Raw genomic sequence first — 6,767 nt, forward strand, 5'->3', positions numbered from 1 at the left:
GGCTGAAGATGTAAGTAAACACACAATTACGAATATTTTGAAAATCGAAAATACATGACATACGCTAATGCAAAATTGTTCGGTATTTAGCTCATGAAACGCAATGCAATAATGCTTGAGCAAACTAAGGATACCATCACTGTACCAGCGGCGTTCATGATTCGACTACTGGCATGCATTCACTCGTTGCGGAATCGTGAACGTATTCTTAATCCCGAAGAGAGCAATAATACCCCCCAGCAACCTGGGAACGCAGGCAATGAGCCAGATATTTCGATGTCGAATGAAGCTGGTGGTGTAGACTTAGAGGCTACAAATACAAATGATATTGAAGAAAGGAATAGCTCTGAATAACAAAAATAAGAAGCAAATAGGTAAATTAATGTATTAACATATGCACATGCATACCGATTATATATTAGCGGAGGTCCGAATTGATTTCATGATTTACAATATTCATTGTGTGATTTTTACATGGATAAAAACTTAGACTTTCATATTTAAATTACAAACAAAATAAAAAAGGCAGTTAATCTCATCTAATTAAATGAATGTGATAGCGTTTTTGTCGTATAATTCTGTTGAGTTTTACTTTGCTTTTGTTCAACCTTTTATGTGTTTGTAAAAACAAGCAATCGTTGTCCTAATGTAATAGAATTTTGTTTCACTTTATGAAGTTTTCTTCACTTCAATTCGAAACTTTAAACTGCTAACATCAAATAAAACTTTTTCCATTGGTTATATTATTTGGGAATTCTTCAATTCCGATGAGCTGAATTTGACGATCGGTAGTTCCGAGTCAAAATTCATCTGGATTCTCTTAATTTGGGGGAGGTTTTAACGGACGATCCACCATTTGGAGAGGAGGCTAAGGCTGAATTCCTTAAAAAGGATAAAAAAAGCCATGGAGCACCTGGTTGCGTTTGTCCACTATGATTGTCTGAGTTATATCAGGGAAAAGAAATCAGCAAAAGCAATGTGAAGTAGTCTCAATGAATCGTTTGCAAAGAAGTCAGCTCTTGGTAAGTAAGCAGCTCTCAACGCTACGTAAGCGAGAGGATGAGTCAGTGCCACCGTTTGAAGGATTGGTTCGAAATCTCAAATTATCTGGAGCTGTGATGGAAGAAACGCTCAATTTTTTATTTACCTTACCCGGAGAAATTTGACCCTCTTGTTACTGCTCTTCAAAATCTAGATGGTAAACTAGATTATAATATTACGAAGGTACGTGTAATCGCAGAAGAGACAAAACTAAATGATATGGGTATTGGAGAATGCCGTGAAAATACTGCGTTTTATAATAAAAATAATTTCAAGAGAAATATAAATTTCAAAGGAAAATGCCAACGCTGTCAGAAGTTCGGACACAAAGCCAAAGATTGTCGACAGGGAAAAGCCCAGTCTGCAGATTCAAAAGGCAGAAGAGGTGACCAAAATGTTTGCTTTATGGTTGAAAATGGTTTCAAAAAGAAACACGAATCAAAGCTAATTTTTAGGTTAGATTCTGGGGCTAGCGATTATTTGGTAAATAATAATTTATTTTTTAACAACACGAATTTTGCTACGTAGCAACTTTACACCTAAAATGCTACTCAACGTGAGCTCCCCTGATATGTCGAGAATACATGTCTTTGGTGGTAAAGCTATGGCCTGGATACCAAGTCAAAAAAGAAAGAAGCTTGATGCAAAAAGTCAAAAAGCGGTAATGATCGGTTATACTCCAAATGGGTACAGACTATGGGATGTTGTAAAACAAAGAGTCCTCACATCACGGGATATCAAGTCCGACGAAAATTGTTTTCCGTTTAAAAAGCTAGTTCCTGCGGAAGATCCTGTTTCAATTATTATAACTCACGAGCAACAAGGGGATAGTGGTGCCGAAACTCAAAATCATAACAATGATGATAGTGATGTTGTTGTCGTGAGCGAAAGTGAGAAAGAAAATCGAAATCATGATAACGATGTCAATGCACCGGATGATAAGAATAGTAACGCAAGTGAAGAAGGCGAGGATTGCTTTGCGGATAGTATTGGTAATGAGCTACCGGATGCCGTGGCCAAAGAAGGCGAAACCTTCCCGGTAAGCTTCTTGATTTCTTCACCAGTTGTACTGCCGATATTGCATCAAATTTTCCCCTAGATGTTCCTGAAAATTTTAAGGATATTTATGGAATATTTCTCAAAGAAGAAATATACATGTCCCTGCCAGAAGGGGTTATTAGTGATGACAAAGGAAAAGCTTGCAAACTTATAAAGTCTATTTACTGTCTCAAACACGCCCCCAGATGTTGGAACCAGGAATTTAATTTTGAAGTTGGGCTTTAGCCGTTCCAAGCACGACTATTGCCTTTACACAAAAAAGGGCAAGCTTGGTGACTTACTAATACTTGTGCTATATGCTGGCGACCTACTTATTGCTGGAAATAAGTTATCTACAATAGACGACCTTAAAAAAGAATTAACAAAGAGGTTTGAGATGTCAGATTGTGGTCCATTAAGATATTTCTTGAGTATGAAAATTGAAAATTCAAAAAATGGTGTGCAACTATCTCAACAAGCAAACATTGAAAAACTTTTGGAATGTCAGAGTGCAACCCAGTGAAAAGTCTAATGGAGGAAAATATGCATTTGATTTCTAGAGAAGACACAAGTTCTTTGGAAAAAACCATACAGAGAGCTTTTGGGTAGCCTCATGTATATAATGCTATGTGTACGACCCGATATTTGCTTTGCTGTTGGATATATGGGCAGGTTTCAACAAAACCCACCTGAGCAACACTGGCAAGCCCTAAAGAGGATCGTGCGGTATATAAAAGGTACAAAAACGCTACGTTTGGAGTTTAGAAATGGAAATGGTTTGTCATTAGTTGAATATGCATATACCAGTATTAATTACTCGTACGTTACCCACCAAAAAACAAAAATCGAACCAAATATACATAGCGCACTTTGCAAGTGGACTACTCAAATATGCTGCATCCATTTCAGCTCTCAAAGCAAATAAAAAAATAAAATAAAAAAAAACAGTGGAAATAAAGTCGAAAGCTCACGATAAACTGCAAATTAAATTATGAATCCGGCGGGTAAACATGATCATTGGCATTTATTATTAAAAGAGTGAACAACGCAATCGGTGTTTTAAAATTTTAACCTGAAAAATTGCCTTATAATAAAATACGCCAAGCCGGATCCATCTCCACATTAATTTATGTATTTATATGTATGTATATCTGAATACATATTTATGTAAATATTTGTATAATGTCAATTCATATGCTTTTCACTCGTCACTCCATGAAATTTGTATATATTTATCTTATATGTATTTCGACTTAAACATTAACTGCATTATGCAGAGCTGTCTTGTCATCCACTATAATATTTGCTGCCGCAGTTGCCGCATTCGAACTTAGTAGTTGTTTAGTCGATGAACTTGACGAATAGCTGTCACTAGAACTGCGGGTAGACGCTGCATTCCCGCTTATTGGATTGTCCAACATGTCTTTATCAAGCGAGGACAAACATCAGTTCTACAAAACTAACTGCAACATAGACAGATACTCACCTGGTAGAGAACTGACATTGCATTTCATTTCCCCTACTACATTGTTGGGTATTCCTACGCTGCCGGGGTTGCTTCCTGGTCCAACTATATTGCCCACTGATGTTGACTTCTTATGTAAATTCTTTTTTACTAAACTGTTGGCCCCTTTAAAACTACCAGCATTCCCCTTCAGGCTGCCCAACTTGTCTCCGCTCTTAGGTCGTTCACGTTCTGGACATAGGGGACTTAAAATAGAATTCTGCGTGTCTTCGGGTGTATAGTAATCAGAGTCGTCAGCATTGACGGCTGTGGTCTCAATATTACCACAAGATGTGTTGTCAGTGCTCCCACTCAAATCTGGGCGTTTATTTTTTTTTCAACGATACAGTAGTTTTCATTTCCAAACCTTCTTCGGCCTCGTTATCACTGCCATTGGTGATGACCACTTCCTTGTTTCGTGATGTATTTATTTTTTGTTTACTATTCGGAGAAAGTAGCGGTGATAGCTTCTCATTTTCACTGTCATCCTCTTCCATATCATTTTGTGATGATGTAGAATTTGCACTGTTCGTATTTGAAGCACGTTTCACCTTGGGCACCTTCAAACTGTGGCGCTCATTAATAATTTGCAACTTATCTTGTGAATGGTTTGATTTCGTTTGTTTTTCTAATTTGTCTGTTGGCAGCGATTTTTTGTTAACAACCCCCACATGCCCTGCAGCAGTTCCAGAAGATGTTGTGTTGTTCACATTAACTTCATTTGTTACTTCTACAACAGAGAGCGCTTGACTATTTACGTTGTTAGTACCAGTAATGGTGCCCACTTCACTTGTATTAGTTGAAGTTGAGGCGTTCTTTTTTATTTTGGATCGCCGTTGATTTGGCTTTAGTGGTGAGGTGGCCTTATGGTTATCTGCCGCCAATGCTGCGGTATGAGTAACACCGTCAATCATGTCGCTATCATTTGTTCGCGGTCGTCCTACAAATTGTGGAGGTCCATTGAGTGCTTCTATTAGTGATACTGGAATGTAGCCCGGCGGTATGTGTTGATCGCATGGGGCTGGTTCACCTGGGGCAGACGTGGGTGTATTTTGATGAATTGTATGAGAACTTACGCCTTTTTGCACGGCTCGGATTTGTAAAAGTGCCCGAAAAGGGGCACGACAAATAGGGCAATTATTTGCCTGGTATCGTAGAGAATCTGCGCACGAATTACACAAACACAGATGTCTACAGGGTAATATGAGTGTGTCACGGGTTTCACTCATACAAATAACGCATTCACTGCCATGATCGTCGATTTCTTCATCGATTGAGCTTTTGTTGACTGCCTATATATGTACAGTAAAATAGAAAAACATACATATGCAAGCATTGAAAAAGAATTTGGAAACAAATCAAATATTAAACTATCTCTTTATTGACATACCTTGTTTTCGATCCCATAGATTTCTTGCAGAAGATAGCAGAGGCCATCGACAAAAATTTTTTGTTTAAGAGCACGCAAGACGTAGCTGTTAGTTTCTGGATGATGATCAATAACACATATTGTTGTATGCGACTGGCGGCAGTCTTCGTTACCTTCCTCCACGACACAATGAATAGCAACTGGGTACTGTTCCTTCGTAGGGTTGTAGATAAAATCATCTTCAGGAATTAATTGGGGATTGAAAACGTGACCCGTCTGAGAGAAGAACTGATTTATGCCTTTTTCATAGTGATACGTTTCGGAAGTTAAGCCATCTCGTGGCACAAGAGTCACACCGCTGGGACTCACTTCTTCGGTACAAAAATAATAAATCGTAATGGCGCATTTCGCATCCGAATCAAAAGTAAACTCAATATTGTATAAACACGGTGCGTGTTGCCCATTGCCATCTCCACTTCCACCTAGTTCGTTGGTGGTTGCATGGCCGTCAATGTTATCTATGTTGGAATTTGAAGATGATATTTCGTGTTTTTCTGGGGAAACTCGAACAAAACGGACTGATTCCTTGCGTATATTTACTAGACTTTTAAGAGTTTTTGTTGGTTCACTGGCTTGTGGAGGTGGATACGGAAATGCGGTTGGTCGGCAGCCCAGAAAATTCAAGTCGGCATTTTCGCCAAATAGGTACGATTCTGGTTGGGGCGTGTCAAAGCGCTCTCCGCCCATAATAAAGTGACTGCCGAAAAAATTACCTGATCGCGGAGGATACTTGTATGCATGAGTTGAATTGCGTTGCTCAGCTTCTTCCACAGCACCATTCTGTCTGCTCGTAAATGCACCCATGAATTGAAATATTTGCGTGATATACCAGTAAAAAGAGGTTCAGAAAGTGATTTGGACCCTACTTTCATAAATATAACCAAATCAATTCTGATAAATTTACTTATACTTATGCATTTATTACACACTTTCACTTTATTTTAAAAGAACTCAGCTCAAAAATAAAAACTTTCTTCGCTAAGAGATTGCAAAATTAGTTAAAATTTTCACTTGTATCGATTGAAAAATATTTATAGTACACAAGAGGTGTGTTCAACCCTACGAATGATAGAATACAAGAGCTTTGTAGTGATAGACCGATACCAGTACCGAGTACAGAATATCGATACTTTTCAAGAGTACTGAGTAGCTTCGAGAACTCGATACTTTTTGTCCAGTACCGAGTTAAGATCGCGAATACTAAAAAGTATCGACGAGTTAAAAACTTTTTTAAGCATTACACAAATATATCCAATATGAATGTCGTGGAAATGAATATAGCGCTCATTTACTTCAATACTGGCATAACTCGAAAATCCCGATACTCGAGAAAATCGGATTTATGGCTGTGAATTTAGGTTATGGTTGTGAAAAAATAAAAATGCTCTAACCTAAAAACTACTATTAAAAACAGTTGAAAAATCAGTAGAATTAATAAATTACACATATTTTATTCAACATTTTTATAATTTTATATAAAGTCGCCAAAAAACGCATCACACGGCGACACTTGATTGGTTTGACAGCACTTGCAGCAAAAATTAAAATTGCTAGAGCAAGTTGAAATTATTTCTCGAAAGGTATTTGCATAGTTTCAGTTGCAGTTACACCTTGCAATTTTTATTTCCGAAATGGATTTCTGAAAATCTGCAAAAAGGACGTTCTGGCTGCTTACACGAAAAAGTAGACTTTCAATTTCGCATTTTGACAGCAAAACGCGTATAAAAAGCGCTTGCGTTGTCACGTTTAACCGCA

At 37.8% G+C, this 6,767-nt stretch overlaps 1 pseudogene; it reads right to left on the reverse strand.

Moving 5' to 3' along the window:
* Positions 1 to 3,189: 3,189 nt before the first annotated feature.
* Positions 3,190 to 6,098, reverse strand: LOC118750660 (annotated as a pseudogene).
* Positions 6,099 to 6,767: the final 669 nt, after the last annotated feature.

This window comes from Rhagoletis pomonella, unplaced genomic scaffold, assembly GCF_013731165.1.
Source record: "Rhagoletis pomonella isolate Grant_MI unplaced genomic scaffold, Rhpom_1.0 Rhpom_scaffold_00347, whole genome shotgun sequence".
NCBI classification, from domain to species: Eukaryota; Metazoa; Arthropoda; class Insecta; order Diptera; family Tephritidae; genus Rhagoletis; species Rhagoletis pomonella.